We start from the raw sequence: 17624 nt of genomic DNA, 5'->3' as shown, positions 1-17624 counted from the left end.
GAAAACTTGGAATTAAAACAGTCTAAATTAATTTGAATAACATCATTTTAATTTAAATGTCAAGTTATACTTCATAGACTGATGTGAAAATGCACATCCTTCTTCTAAGTGTGTTTTGCCATCATTTTCAAGCACAGTCTTCTTAAAAAGATACTCGCTAACTTTTGAAGTACTATGAAGCATCTTTGGCAGATTTGTTCCTTCTCAATATCACTCATGTGGTAGATGATATCACAACTCTTACAATAGATGACAAATATCTGCAAACATGTTATGGAAATTATACATTCACTATAAACTTCCTTAAGAAGAGAAGCCCCATAATTTACGATGATCTTTCTTGTTTCTTTATTTGTTTTTAGAGCTAATTCCTCTGAAATGATCTATTGAACAGCAACTAAAAAGAAAAAAAAAAGTGTCACTTATCAGGTAGTTAAAGGAAAAAAAAAAATTATTAGATTTACACCACACAATGAACGACCCAATATTTGTATTAAGAGTGTTCTGTAAATGAAGCCATTGATGGCAGACTGCTTAGCCTCTATATTCCACATATATTCTATGAATTTTCATCTTACAATGCCTCACATTTTCGTCTGACACCACAGTTTGGTGGTGTGGCACATGGCACATCATATACACTGAGAAAGGATACATAGTAACAACTGGCTGGGACCCCAAGTGAATAGCAGGGGCAGCCGTATGGAATACTCAAGAAGAGATTCACTTCTAGTGGTTCCTGGATAAGCAGTTTGATATTGGTCAACACCTAGCAAACTGTTCTTGAAAGACAGGGCTTAGTTGTCTGTATCTGGAAAGAGATATAAATAGTCTATCACATTCTTCAGATAAAAATACTAGTTAACAAGGTTCTCATATCCTACTAGACAAGACTATATTGGAAACTGGAAGAAGTGAAGTTTCCACATGCAGCTTGGTTATTTTAATGCAACTATTAATGTAAAAATTCATAAAAATTGTGAAGTGTTGTGTTAATACTGAACTGAATGTCATGCTAAGACAACAGTGTAAACAGGGACTATACCAAGAAATCCAAATGAAGGTCACTGGACTTATGAACCAGTTGATATTAGGTTGGCAAAAGCACAATTACTTTTGCACCAAACTAATACAATTATCATAGTATCCAGCAATGACTCTTTCATACATAATTCAAACAGTAAATGCCAGAGCCTCTATTTTTACTCAAACATTTTGACATCAAAGCTTGAGCTCCTCACCACTACATTATGAGGCAGCTTGAAGACAGCTAGAGGAAAGCTAATCAAATGCACTGAGGTGATTTAGAGAGAACTGAATAATGGATGGGAAGAAGTACCAGAACAGGAGCCTGAAGATGTAGGTACCTAGTAATGGGTAACTTCTTTAAAGGAATGGTAAATACTGCAACAATTTTTGCCATTACTCATCAGATTTAGTGACCCAATATTAAGCAGTCTATGTCCACGTTCATTTATTCAAACATTTAATTAAGTAAGTAATTGAATTGAGTACTGGCTGCATGTCAAATTTTTCTACACTCTGTGGGTAAAGTTAATTAATGAAGCAGCTGTGGTCTCATGAAATTTATGATACAGTGAAGTAGACAAGCATTCAGTACACACTACCATTGTCTTGAAAATTTTTGCATAAAATTTCCTTGTCAGTAAAAATGTTTAAGCAAGCTTGAGAGAGGTTTTCACACATTTTGGGAAATGAAGGGAAATGAGAATCACCAAAGAGAATGAGGGCAATGTGCTAAGAGATGATGCTGGAGAGGTAGGTAACAGTTCATTTCAAAGTTGTCTTCTGAAGTCATCATTTCTGGATTCTAACCTTAAAGTAGTGAGCATTTAGTGAAAGACTGTAATCAGGAACATGACTTAATAACGGTTGATTTTTAAAAGGTCAACTTGAATACCTTGTTAATTTGTAAAAGTGCAAGACTAGATGTAAGAAACCAAATGGGGGATCAAAGTATTAGTGAAAAATATAAAAACTTATTTCAGGGTAGTGGGAGAGCTAAGACAGAATATTTTAAATAGTCTAGACTGCAGAACAGCTCAAACTATTCAAAATTTATGCCAGAGCTAGGATGGGCATTACACCTATATTAGTTTGCTAGAGCTGCAGTAACAAAGTCACAAAGTATATGGCATAAGAAAGAGAAATTTATTGGCACACAGCTCTGGAGAGTATAATTTTAAAACTGAGGTGTCGGCAGGTTCAGTTCCTTTTTCTTCTTTTTTTTTTCTTAATTTTATAGTAAAATATTCCTTAGAAAAAACTCAGTTCCTTCCAACGGCTGAGAAGAAGGAACCTGTTCCAGGCCATTATCATAGAAGGCCATCTTCTTCTGATGTTTGTGTCCCTTCACATTGTCACCTCTCTATGACTGTCTCTTTATCTTTGTATTTCTTTTTATAAGGACACCAGTCATATTGGACTGGGGGCTCATCCTACTCCAGTATAACCTCATTCAAACTTAACTAATTATATCTGCAATGACCTAATATTTTCAAGTAAGTTCAGATCCTAAGGTACTAGGGGTTAGGATTCCGACACAGGATTTTGGGGGAAAGCAATTCAACCCACAAGAATACCTATCCAGGGCTAGGTGGGGTGGCTCATGCCTGTAATCCCAGCACTTTGAGAGGCCGATGCGGTTGAATCATGAGGTCAGGAGTTCGAGGCCAACCTGGCCAAGATGGTGAAACCCCTTCTCTACCAAAAACATAAAAATTAGCTGGGAGCAGTGGCACACACCTGTAATCCCAGCTACTCAGGAGGCTGAAGTAGGAGAATCGCTTGAACCTGGGAGGCGGAGTTGGCAGTGAGCTGAGATGGCACCACTGCAGCACTCCCTCCTAGGTGAAAGAGCAAGACTCCATCTAAAAAAAAAAAAAAAAAAAAAAAAAAAAAAAACAGAATACCTATCCAGAAAAATACGGCTATTGTGTAATTGATCGTAGACATTGAGTATTCTGAGCCACAAGGTTATGAAAATCAGTTCAAAGGAAAGTGTGAGCTTGAAATTGGCCCAGGAGACTTTGCATTTCCATAATAAACAGCAGAGGATGTGATTGTGAATATGTGTGTAAGGACCAATATCATAACCATCAATTAGTTTTCTAACTAAAAAAAGGAAAAACTACTGAAACCCGTGTTATTGGATTTCCTGATTATCAGAAATATAAACTTCACCACAGAAAGTATGTCACTCAGTTTCTCCCAACCAAAGTGAGAAAAAAAAATTTAAAAAAATTGCCTGTTGGTGGCATCTATTTCCCTTTGTGGTAGAAAGCAAATCATGGACAGTAGGTAAACGGGAAGTTAGCAAAAAGGGAAGTTTGAAGAGAGTGGAGACAATTTGAGGTGGTTATTGGAAAGGGTAGTTGCTGCTATATGCTGCTCTAAGATTCCTTGACTATCAGCAGCTGCCTCCCCCAACAATGAAAAGATTTCCTTGTTCTTTTAGAACTTGATACCTGGCAGAAAAGAATTGCCCCTCCCTCTGCCCCATAGAGTTTTGTCATTCAGAACAGTAGTTATAACAGCTATATTCTTGTCTACAAGGTTGCCCTGACTTGGACATTTTTTCAGAGTTCATACAAAATACAATTTATCTAGTTACAAAAGAAGGAAGCTTTGACATACCTTTATCATCACACCTTCAATTAAATATGCTGTTACTTATTTTTCTCGCCTGCACGAACAAAATTTGACATTTCTATGCGGAGAGAAAAAAATTCCAGCAGCAGCAGCTCCCACTGTAACCAAACTTCTTATTCATAACATGTCAGCTGATAGGCTCAGTGCCTATTCAAGGGTTGCTGGTTAACCAGTAATTCATTACAATTTGCTATTGCAAGATAGTATGAATGAACGTTATCATTTAAATTGGTGGATCCATAAAGAGTAGAAAATCAAGAGTTAAAATCAGCAGTAGAGAGTTATGTAATGAATCAATCATATTAGCATGAGCTTAAAATAACTACCTTTTATACGTTTTGTTCCATCAAACAAAAGCAGCTGTTTAGCTATCTAAAATGAGTTACATCTATTTGCATTTATCTCCTTTATAATAAATTAAAATTTACTATGCTAAGAATAAGTCTTTTTAAAAATATGTAGATCACAGGTGTTCAAGATATTGAGCTAGTTCCCTAAACGGCTTTGGTTCAAGTTTCTCTAGATTTAAAATATTGAAGATGATGCCAGCAGCTTTACCTAACTCTTAGACATAAACTAAATGCAACTACATAATCTCGGGAGGTAAGAAATCTTTATTGATTTTAATATCTACCATCTTTTTATATTTGTCTGTTATCTAATAAAATGCTATAATTAATGAAAAATCTCTAGCTGGTTAGGCAGTCTGGAAAACTGTATTTACTTCACCATTACCTAATCATAGCCTAAACAAATGAATTGGTGTGTATATTTACTGGTTGCTTCATTGTTTGAATCTAAATGCATTATACAGTTAACTCAGTACTTGGTGAATATAAAACTTGTTCCAAAGTTGATTGCACATTCTTCTAGGACAAAGTAAAAGTACAAGTTTAGACATGTAGAAGATATGCAATAAACACTGCTTTTTCTAATGTTAGAGATTATACTTGTAAAATAGTTTTTGTAGTTAAGTCCCACAATTTAGTGAAGCAAGGAATGGAATAGGCAATACTATCATGTTTTCTACAAAATACTTTTCATCCAATTTAGATAGAAGGAATATATCTACAGTTATCTGATTAAATTATTGTTAAAGTATCTGTGTATAAATATACAATCATTGTTCATACATCCTATAAAAGCAACATGCATTCACTAGCCAGACACAAAATGAAGTTTACAGGTACATACAAATTGATTTCAGCATAGTACATTTATTTTATTTTTATCTTATGTCACCAATGAAATGATCAAGATAATTGAACTAAATTTGTGACCTGGTAACAGACAGTAGATGCATCTGTTTTGTAATCAAATATAATCTCTGAAACCTTATATTTCTCTGCTATATCACCCTGACAATTAACATGCTATAAAATAAGATCTATGCCCTGAACACCATATGGTGTACCTTTCCGTTAGACCACAGTGTTAATTTTTTGATAATAAAATATGGAATTTTTTTTATTACAGAATTTTCCTGCTTTGAAAAGGTAAGAATCATACTAAATCATAGAGGAAGCAAGTTGAAATACTCAGCTATATGCTTCCTGCTATAGATTGTTATTTCTAATATATGTGTATGCAATTATATATCACTAATAACAAATACATATTGAGTTGTTAGTACATGACAGACATTTTACAGAAAAAGTTTACATGTATAATCTCATTTATAATTACACTGATTCAGTGACATTAATGCAATCATTATTCCTATTTTGCAAGTCAGGGAAGTAAAGCATAGAGAGATTAAGAAAGAAGAAGAAAAATATTGGCCATCAGAAATGCAGAATTTGAGAGAAAGAGAGAGAATAATGAAAAAACTTATCCTCAAAGAAGATTCAGGAGTAAATATTTCTACCTCTTCCACTTTTACGGGGGAAAAATAACAAAGCAATAGTGCAGCAGCATTTTCAAGAAGCTTAGGAAAGAATGCAGGAACCAAAGACATTATACCCAGCTAAGATTTCTTTCAAGTTTCAAAGACATAGATAAACAATGTTGAATGTTGAAGAATGTTGAGGCTGGGTACGGTGGCCAATGCCTGTAATCCCAGCACTGTGGGAGGCCAAAATGGATGGATGAATGGACCTCAGGAGTTTGAGGCCAGCCTGGCCAAAATGGTGAAACCCCTTCTCTACCAAAAATACAAAATTAGCTGGGTGTGGTGGCACATGCCTGTAATCCAGTTACTCAGGAGGCTGACGCAGGAGAATCGCTTGAACCCAGGAGGTGGAGGCTGTAGTGAGTCAAGATTCCCATCTGGGCAATACAGTGAGACTCTGTCTCAAAAAACACACACACACACACAAAAAAAACCTGTTTTTTGTTTGTTTGGTTGGTTGTTTTGGTCTGATAAATCCGTTAGACGATGAATTTTATCCAACCAAAAAATGACTAGGAAAATTTTGGCCAAAAATTGATATTGGTCATTTTATGTATTTAATTTATTGAGCTAAGACTACCACAAGGGTGGGGTTTTGAGGTTAAAGAATTATATGTAAACATACGTACTCTGCCAAAGTAGAAAGGATGCAACTAAAAACTGGGAGAGAAGGAGTAGAATGATTGTTGCCTGTTTGATATGTAGTAGGTGCCAGTCAAAAAATGCTATATAAAATGAACACAAATGATAATAAAGTGTTAAATAAGAAAAATATTTTTAAAAATATTAAAACAAAGGTAGTTACTAAAATGAAAATACAGACTTTCCTAAATACTAAAATAACCTTTTAAAATGGTGCAAAGACACAGAAAATGATTTTTTAAAAAACATAGTAAATATAACACTCAAAATAATTCCAAGATAATATGACAGATTTGAGACCAAACAAAACAGTTATGTCAATAATGTGAGTAGGTTTAACTCAGCTACAAACAAACAACATAAAGCAAACTCAACTTTATGCTCTAATCAAGACAACAATTTAAAACAGTCATTAAAAAAGACTAAAAATAAAGGAATGGGCAAGTATTCACAATCCAGCAAGAAACAGTGAGACAATAAAGGGTTGCAATCTTGATTCCAAAGTACAATTGGAGGCATAAACCTTTTAATTGAGATTTTTTTAAAAAGTGAATGATCAAAACTATAAAAATGAAAATATTGTTTAAGTATATATGTACCAAATAACACAGAAACTATTTGTAAAAAGCAAAAAATATGGAGGATGTCATAAGAAATTATAAAAACACAGTACTAGTAAGAGATTTTAAGATATCATTTGAAAGTAGTAAGTCAGACAAAATTTAAATTAAATTACATAAGTCTATAAAATACATAACTGATAAGATCAATTTTTTAGATATTCATTCAACAATATACTCCAGTAATAGAACATAATTTATTTTCATTTCCATATGAAAAGACCAAAATATTTACATTAAAACATAAAAAAACAGTAATTTTTATAATGTAGAAACAAGACAAAACAATCTAAAAAATAGAATTAAACATGTCTTGCAAATGGATATTAAGACTTCTTACATAATTAGCTTTGAGATAAAAAGGAAAATACACAGAAATGTTAGAATTTCTGAAAATATATGATAATGAAAAGCATTACCTATGAAAATGTATGACATATATTTAAAGTAGTGATAGGCCGGGCGCGGTGGCTCAAGCCTGTAATCCCAGCACTTTGGGAGGCCCAGGCGGGCGGATCACGAGGTCAGGAGATCGAGACCATCCTGGCTAACATGGTGAAACCCCGTCTCTACTAAAAATACGAAAAACTAGCCGGGCGTGGTGGCGGGCGCCTGTAGTCCCAGCTACTCGGAGGCTGAGGCAGGAGAATGGCCTGAACCTGGGAGGCGGAGCTTGCAGTGAGCCGAGATCGCGCCACTGCACTCCAGCCTGGGTGACACAGCGCGAGACTCCGTCTCAAAAAAAAAAAAATAATAATAAAATAAAATAAATAAAGTAGTGATAAAAAGAAATTCTCCAGTCCAAGAGATGTTTATTAGCAAAAATATAAGTCTAACAATTTAAATGAATTTAATTATCCCCTTCAAAATTTAAAGAAAAGTAACAACAAAATTAATCCAAAGAAAATATAATGAAAAAATAAATATAAAAGCAAATTCTATTAGAGAGAAAACAAAATGACAGATCAATTTAATAAATCAAATTCCTATTATTTTGGCAAAAATTTACAAAATAGGTTAAGCACAGGTTAATGGGAATAGAAGAAGAAAAATGCTACAAAGGACACTGTTAAATTAACTGACAAAATTATAATATGAATGGTAGATTACATACAAATATCCTAAATAATAACTGAAATACAGTTATAACCCAAAATGTCTACATTCTTAGAAAATATGCATTAAAGTTTTGGGGATAAAATATGCTAGGTAAATGGCTCAAAATATTATTCTTCTCCCTCCCCTTCTCCCTCTCTCTCAAGAGAAAAAGACAGAAAGCAAATGAGAGAAAAGTTTAACTATTAGTGAACCTGGGAAAAGGGTAAATAGATGCTCTGCACTTTTTACTTTTGGAATTTCCAAAATTTATTAGTTTCAATTTATTAGTTTCAATTTATTTCCAAGTGTAAATTTAAAAATTGTGAAAGCTTTCTATGCTCACGGTAATTTGTATCAGACAGTTTTTGAGCCCATCATTCCTTCTACTGGCTCCCTCAGACTACATACAGCCTAAAGTCTCTACTTCAAGAGCATAGCTCTCATATTTCTTCCTTGTGGCTTTTTCAGAAGTTAGAATTTAAGTAATTACACCTGGGCCTAGCAATGGGGAATGAGCCAATGGATAATTACCTCAGCCACATCTCTTTATATGGACAATTCTGGAAAATACTCCATGCTTCTCAGAGGGCCCATAGGAGTCAAGTTTTGTTGTCTGCGGAAAGGACCTTACTAATGCACGCTTTATTTTATTTCCTTGCCCAGACACCCCGGTCTTACTTTCTTCACGCATTTATTTGTGCTGCTTGGAAACACTTCCAAATAAATTACCTCCATGCAAGTCCTTGTCACAGGCTTTGCTTTCAATGAAGTTGTTACTAAAATACATTGCACCAACCAGTCCAACAGTGTTTGGGCTGGTTAAAGAAGACAGTTAATCTGCCCTCTCGCCTTTTAGGAAAGGCACTGATAATAGCCTGATTTTTCTCTGTCCTCAGATATTCCTATACTACATATATAAACATATATGCAATTTTCTTGGCCAAGTACAGTGGTTCACGCCTGTAATCCCAGCACTTTGGGAGGCCAAGGTGGGAGAAAGGAGGTGGAAGGGGGAAAAGTGAAGGAGGAGAAGGAAAAAAAAATTTAAAAAACCTCCTCAATTACTCTTCAGTTCTTCACATTACCTCTCTTACGGCTTCTGCATTCACATATAACTGGCACTAGACCTGCATGAATACAACATCACCCATACCATAAGTACCACTGCCGAAAGTCTATTAAATAGCAGAAATCAGTTTTTCCAAATAAGTGACTGTGCACTACTTGTATTATCCAATATGGCTATTAAAAAACGAAAAAAAGGTCTTGGACTTCACTGTAAAAGAGTTGGGATGCAATGTAAACTTTTAAAACTAAAGTATGATCTATTCATTATTATTATTAAAGTATAGTATTTAAAAAGTAGACACAAATAAATACAGCAATATTTTAGACATGGGGTCAGTGAAATAAAGGACAAAATCCCACTCATATTTCTGGATTGAATAACTGGATTGAGATTTGATTTAATGAGAAGGGAAAAGAAAAGAGGAGGCAGAGGAAGAAAAATAGGAGGAGAAGGAAAAAAAATAGCAACTGTTGATATCGTCAGGCACTATGATACCTATATTGATTTTCATTTTGCCATTATAGCTCAAGAGGTAGGTGTAATTATGACTTCCATTCTGGACATATAAAAACTGAATTCAAGCCAGGCACAGTGGCGCATGCCTGTAATCCTAGCACTTTCAGAGGCTGAGGCGGGAGGATCACTTGAGGGCAGGAGTTTGAGACCAGCCTGGCCAACATGGTGAAACCCAATCTCTACTAAAAATACAAAAAAAAAAATAATTAGCCAGGCATGGTGGTGCATGCCTGTAGTCTCAGCTACTCGGGAGGCTGAGGCAGGAGAATAACTTGAATCCAGGAAACGGAGGTTGGACTGAGCCGAGATCGCGCCATTGCTCTGCAGCCTGGATAACAGAGCAAGACTCCGTCTCAAAAAAAAAAAAAGAACTGAATTAGAGAGGTTGCAAAACTTGTACAAAGGCACATAGTTAGTAGATGATTTGTCAGTACTTCAGACAAGCTAGTAGGTAGTCTAAAACTAGAACCTATAACCACAACAAAACAAGTTATAGAGGTGATTGTGCCACAGTCACCAACAAGTCAGCTTTCCACTGGGTGATTAAGTTAACAACTTAAATTATCAATTTAAAACAAAATTTGTAAATAATGCAAAATTATTTCTCATTAAAAACATGAATGAGTCTGTAATCCCAGCATTTTGAGAGGCTGAGGCGGGCGGATCATGAGGTCAAGAAATTGAGACCCTCCTGGCCAACATGGTAAAACCCCATCTCTACTAAAAATACAAAAATTAGCTGGATGTGGTGGTGTGCGCCTGTAGTCCCAGCTACTCAGGAGGTTGAGGCAGGAAAATCACTTGAACCCAGGAGGCTGAGGTTGCAGAGAACTGAGATCGCACCACTGCACTCCATCCTGGTGACAGAGCGAGACTGTCTCCAAAAAATAAAATAAATAAAAATAAAACAAAAATGAATAAAGAATACATGGTATATGTCAAAAACAGGAAATTCTGGATCTACTCATTATATCCATTTTTCACATTATTTTTGAACTGTGAAGCATTATTCCACAAACTATGTTTTAAAAATTAATTTAACTGAATATATATATATATATCTTCAGAGAATAAAATCTATGATTATGTTTAGCAAAAAAGAAAAAAAAAAATTATCAGGCAGCACTGGGCTTGCATTCCCATCCAGCAAAAAGAGGAAGGAGCTGGGTACTCTCTCTCCCTCTAAAAGGAGCAAGCACTCTGCTGTTTTTCCCCCTTCCCATTCCAGGTTTTTATAATAGAACCAAGAAAAAAAAAAAGAAATCATAAAATTTGAAGAAATTAATCCAAGAAACAAAAGTGTTTCAGGAATAAGAGAGTAAGTAGTTAATTGTGTGCCAAACAATACTTTAAAGACAGGATTAAATAAACTATGAACCAGATTTCTTGTAGAGACAATGGGCAAGTGAATAAGAGACATAGGAAAATAAACATTTGTGTAATTTGTGGCAAATAAAAAAATAAAGCTTTATAAAATGCAATGGAAATAACCCACAGTAACATGTACAATGCTTATAGGAGCCACCGTTCTTAGAATAGTGATGATTTTATTAATCTTTAAGATTTTTCTTTATTTTCTTAATTTCTATATTATATTCTTATTTCTATTATTCTATAATTATCAAATATGTTACTTCTAAAAAGTAAAGGAATCTATTGAATTTAAAGTATATCATAAATAGAATTTTCCAAGACTCTCAAACCTTTTGAAAAAAATTGTGTCCCTGGTATGCTGACTTTATCTGCAAAAAAAGAAAGCTGCAAAATCCCTAGACGTCCACCCAGCTGTTTCTAGCTTCTGTTATATTTACTCTGATTTATCTAGCATGGCACATAATTAGTTGTTTGGGTTATTGAATAAAGCCTGACTGTACTTGATTATGATTCACAACACATTATTTATATTGTCATTATAAAGGCAATTTTGGGCCAAGGTACATTTCAACTTCTTTTTATTGGGAAAAGCATGCCAAAAAGCTGGTACATAGTCTTCCTCCAAACACTATAAATTATTTTCTGTATGTGTTTAATGACAACATTATGTGTTTTTAATTAAAAATAAATGTGCCTAGAGAGTTCTCCAAAAATATCCATATCCTTGCCACAATATCTGTCTATAGAAATTTTTCACAGCAGTTAAGTCTAGCTCAAAGTCTATATGTATGACAATTTTCCTCCTCAATTTAGTTAGCAGAAATTAATTTAATGGATGTTTACACTCCCCATGGAACATTTTTCACAGTTACATCTCATGAAATAGTGGACACAACAAATATTTGTGTAAGGGCAAAAGAAAGAATAATTCAATGGAGAATTGTATTTCTCCATTGAATATAAGCTTCTGAAGGCAGAAAGTCTTTGGGTGAGGGAGAAAGGACAAGATGGAAGAAGGTGAACAAGAAGGCACAATCCATGTTGCTTCCGGGTTCTTCCTCACCAACTTTCCCCTGCGCCGGAAAATGCAGCCCGTGCCTGGGAAGATGCAGATCAACTGGGGAGCATGTGCCAGCTGACGTCAATCCGAAGAGATCTCAACTTACCCGGCCACGCCTATGGAGACGCCCCTATCATGCCCTTATCCCGCCCACTGCCCTCCCCCTTCCAGTACCAATGCATAAAAGTCCGCCACCAGCAAGAGCTGGCCTGACTTCTTCGGCCCCTCCTACTTGTGGACCGGAGAACCTCACCGGAGAGCGCAGGGGCGACTTCCCTGGCCCCATACCTGAGGACCGGAGAACCTCGCCCGAGAGTGTGTGCCTATTTGCAATAAAAGACTGCCGCTTTCTTATGTACTTTGGCCTCATGTTTAATTATTTAGCTCTCCTAAATTAAGTATTAAATTAAGACAATTATTAAATTAAATTAAGACAGAAAGTATAGCTGACATGGATTTGCTCCCCTTCCGGACTGGGATTTTTACATATGCCATCCCTTAAGACAGTGAGTAGTGTCACAAGAAATCTAAGATGATAGCTTGTTGATTATTTTCTGCTTCAGTTTTCTAGACTCTTGTTAGAGGTCTGAAATGACTGCTCTTTTTTTGTTTCTTTGTATTAATTCTATTAACTCCACTCCATTCCAAAGTAAATAAAGTTAGTAATTTTTTCTTTTTAAAGCAGCAGTGGTACATATGAAAACCTACCTGGCACATAAATATGTAAGAAAGATTTTCATTTATAGTTACTTCAAAAACCCAGGTTCAGTTGAATAATTTATGAAAGTTATAAACATGAGATCAAACTTTGCTTATACTTTTCCTTCCGGGGTTTCACTAAAAAGTCATAATATTGTTTAGGAGTCATAAAAGTCTTTAATTTATATATCACAGCCTGCTTTTATTTAGTCTGGGGATCTACATAACACACATGTTATGCATTCCCCAATTGCTCATGCCAACATGAAGACAAGAATGCTGATTAATTACTTTAATGCTAGCCTAACTCAGCTATTCTAAAGGTCAGATGAAGACTCACTAAAAAGAAACCAAAACTCTATGGATTAGCTTAACTATGGCAAACTACTGTGATAAATTAGAATTTGTGCATAATTTATTCTTTAAAAAAAAGTCTACACTGTTAAAGAGTTTCAATTTATTAGACTAATTTGTGTATTTTGGAAGGAGACCAGCTCCCATCATCTTACTGGACATTTGATTTAGGATTTTTACCATCAGTACTATTCCTGCTATATGAAGAGGGTGTTAACAGGGGGTAGCTACTCAGGCATGAGCAGGGAAGAAGAGCACCCTCCCACCACACTGCCCACTGCACTCCCACCAGGAATGTCAGGAAACCATCAGGTGACAGTTAGGCAGTTGTCACACTCACTACCTCTCTGAAATAATAATTGTGTTGCAGGACTTCTCCCTTAGTTGACTAAAAACGGGGTTCTTTGTCTCACAGCCATAACAATTCAGGCAAGCAATTTAACTAGTGAGTAAGATAGGTTTTTATTGGGTGAAAATGAAGAAAAGGGGAAAACAAGGACTCTCGCTAGGCCAGAGTGCCTTGCTAAAGTTCTTCCTACCCGCAGTTCAAATTCCAGGTTCCAAGTCCAGGTTCCACACAGGAAGAGGCAGGGCCAGGCTCCTCCCTGCTGCAAAGGGTGGGAACTTCCTGAGACTCCACGTCAGTGGGCAGGCTGGTTGAAGTTTCTCCAGGGACCCCCCCCTTCCACCTGGCTGTCTCAATTAGTTACAGCTGGTGTCAGGGAACGGCCGTTTCTCAATAGACAGAAACACCTGAAAATGGTGTTGCTTCCCAATAAGTAGATTCCCATAAAATCTCAGGAGTTGGGCAAGTAAGCTCAAGCATGTACCATAAGAGGCAAAATGGTGTAATTTAACTGGTATGTGACCTTCCAGGGGCATTCCACCACTAAGGGAAGAATGCCTCCACTGAGCACGCATACAATATATAAAACCCCAAGTCAGTTGGACACGGTGGCTCATGCCTGTGATCCCAGAACTTTGGGAGGCCGAAGTGGGTGGATCTTGAAGTCAGGAGATCGAGACCACCCTGGCTAACGCGGTGAATCCCAATCTCTACCAAAAATACAAAAAAATTAGCTGGGTGTGGTGGCGGGCGCCTGTAGTCCCAGCTACTCAGGAGGCTGAGGCAGGAGAATGGCGTGAACCTGCGAGGCATAGCCTGCAGTGAGCCGAGATCGCACCACTGCACTCTAGACTGGGAGAGAGAGCGAGACTCCGTCTCAAAAAGAAAACAACAACAATAACAACAACAACAAAAAAACATTAGAAGGCCAAACCAGGCACTTGACTCTCTGAAGTTGCCTGCTTGGCCCTCTTCCAAGTGTACTTTCCTTCCTTTTATTCCTGTTCTAAAGGTTTTTAATAAGCTTTCACTCCAACTCTAAAACCTGCCTCAGTCTCTCCTTCTGCCTTATGGCCTTCAGTGGAATTCTTTCTTCTGAGGAGGCAAGAATTGAGGTTGCTGCAGAACCATACAGATTCACCACTGTTAACAAGGGCAGATATGGGTTTTCACTTATAAGAATCTGATGCTGAAATCTCTAATATAATACTCTTGAGAGATTTAGTTGAAATCACTTTGGTATGACAAAAAGGGTGGTCTATAAAGAAGGGCATTTTCGAAGTCCAAGGTTAGCTATAAACTGTTAACTATAAACTGAAGTTTATAGGTAAAAAATAAGTTTATAGCTTAAGAACACAAAAATCACGAGTGACTAATTCTCCTTCCTACTCATAGAATGGGGTCATCAGCCATTTGTTACCTTTCTCTACCGAAATAACATGAGGGTCCTCTCCTGTCTTAAGATTTCTAAATTTATTGTAACAATACTAGCATTTTTTGTTGAAAGCAAATGAATGCATAAATTAATATAAAGTATAGTATAAGATAAACTTAATAGCTTGGGCATGATGCATATTAAGGTGGTATATGCTTCACTTCTATATTCCTACATTTCTACCTGTTATTCCTAGCTAATATCTATTACCTCAAAAGGTATCCCTGTAGTGAACAACCTAAGAAGTAAGCTCTGCGTTCGGTTTTGCTTTTCCACACACCTGAATCTGTCCCTAAATTGAGTGTTTTCTGTAAGAGATGTGTCAAGGTTTTAGTTTGTGAACTGATGCTTAAGGCAATTACTTCCATAAATTAGGATGCCTCTAAAATTAATTATTATATCAAACTTTCATCTGTGATACAAAATATCTGCTGCCACAGATTCAGTGTCCCTTTGCCTGACTGCGATTAGGCAAAGATTAAAAAAAAAAAAAAAATCTGAAAATGGTGTTCAGACTCAGAAACACTGTTATGAATAGATTTCACCTCCATGATTAATTACTTAAAAATAAAATGACTGCAGATGGTAGAGCTGGATAAGAAAGCAAGGAAAAAAATGTGTGCATCTTTTATTCAGTAAGAATTATTAACAAACATCCTGAAAAGCTGAGATTCCAAGAAAAGTAAAATTATGCTTAGGAGAGTTCCTCAGATTCATTATTCTGTACTCAGAAAACAGACTCCTCTGATTTAACTTTATGTTACTTTCATACAAATTGATTTCTTTGGTAAACCAAAAATGACATTCTCAGCCCTCCAACCAACTGAATGGATCCCTCCTCTCCACCAATGGCATTCTAAAGTAAACCTGAAATGGCACCAATGGCATTCTAAAGTAAACAATAGTTCAGGCCATGATGGAAATGGGTGGTCAGACATGTCTCATCCTATCTTCCTCCTTTGGAATTCAGGAATGGCTGGCCAGCATTAACATTAAAACAGAGACCTTAAGACTGACAGAACAGACTCTTTAAGTCTGATTTATTTATTTTATCTGAAGCCTGTTACCTGGAGGCTTCATCTGCATAATAAGAGCCTTGGTCTCCACAACCCTGTAGTTATTTATTTATTTATTCATGAGGAAGTCTCCACAACCCTTTATTGACTGATTGATTGAATGATTGATTGATGACGGAATCTCGCTCTGTCGCCCAGGCTGGAGTGCAGTGCGCGATCTCGGCTCACTGCAACCTCCTCCTCCCGCACAACCCCTTATTTTAACCCAGACACTTCCTTCTATTGATTGCAGATTGTTAGATAAACATTTTCAACCAACTGCCAATCGGAAATTCTTTGAATCCACCTATGCCCTGAAATCCATCCCCAACATTCCCCCAGTTTTAGTCGACCTTTCTTTCCAGACTGAACCAATGTACATCTTACATGTGTTAATTCATGTCTTATGTCTCCCTAAAATGTAAAAAATCAGGTGTAGCCTGACCACCTTAGGCACATATCAGGACCTCCTGAGACTGTGTCACAGGCATGTCCTTAACTTTTAGTCAAAATAAACTTACAACTTGATTGAGACTTAGATACTTTTTGGTTTACACTTTGAGCGTGCGCGCGCACAGACACACACGCAAATTATATCCGTAGTGCAAATAAAGAAGTGATCCTCAAGACCTAAAGTTTCTTTTTCATTTTCCTTTCTTCCCCCCAAAGCAAAGTTTCTATAGCCTCTTGCCCACGGAAAAAAAGTAAGACAAAGCATCTGCTGTCAAGACTGAGTGACAATTTGTAATAATTAGCATCAGGAACAATAGACCACTTTTTAAACTCCTACTCAGAGTGCTCAGCAAAGTATTCAAAGTTATTTAAATTGTTTGAGAGATAATAAGGACTAAAGAACTTGCAGGTGTTATGCACAGAGGCAATGAGCACTGCAGTCATTATACCACTGTAATTCCAACCAAAACAATCTCCCAAACAGTTGCAGAGGAATTTAATGGTAACTCACTTTGAGGAGGAAGGTTCTTAAGTGTAGCCTTGAGCAGTAAACCTTTGGAAGGAAGATTAGTAGGCAATTTTTGGCCTCATAGTCATAACCTTTATGGGTGATTGTACCTGAAATTTGGCTTCTGCCTAGCTGTATCTCAGATCCCTTGAAACACCTGTGTGCCTGAGATTTGCTGCAAGGGTGCTATTGCCATTTTCAGAAGAAGACTTATGCCAGCTGCTTTGGAACTGGTAAGGGATCTATTTGAGACAGAGAGAAGTCTAGGAAATAACTGAGAGAGAGAAAGCATACAAACTAACTTAGGAGTCATGCTTTTCATGTCACATAGATGGGATTTTCTTTCCCTGGGTTGTCTTTTTGAATTCCTCCTTGAAAGAGCAGCAATCCAGAATTCTGATGAAACAACACCTGTTCCGACCCCAGGGCAGACTTTTGGGCAGTAATCCTTTTGGATACCAATTTATTCAAGTGTGCTAAATAATTAGTGAGTCAACTTTCCTAGTTGATTTCCATTCCTATGGGCAATACTGACTCTTTTCTAATTTGAATCATTTTATAAGCTAATTCTAGAATATAGTTTCCAACAAATGAGATTCCACTGTTATGCGCGTCCGTGTGAAGAGACCACCAAACAGGTTTTGTGTGAGCAATAAAGCTGTTTATTTCTCCTGGGTGCAGGCGGGCTGAGTCCGAAAAGAGAGTCAGCGAAGGGAGATAAGGGTGGGGCCGTTTTATAGGATTTGGGTAGGTAAAGGAAAATTACAGTCAAAGATGGGTTGTTCTCTGGCGGGCAGGAGTGGGGGATCACAAGGTGCTCAGTAGGGGAAGT

Source organism: Theropithecus gelada, chromosome 5 (assembly GCF_003255815.1).
Source record: "Theropithecus gelada isolate Dixy chromosome 5, Tgel_1.0, whole genome shotgun sequence".
NCBI lineage: Eukaryota > Metazoa > Chordata > Mammalia > Primates > Cercopithecidae > Theropithecus > Theropithecus gelada.
This window is presented reverse-complemented; position numbering follows the sequence as displayed.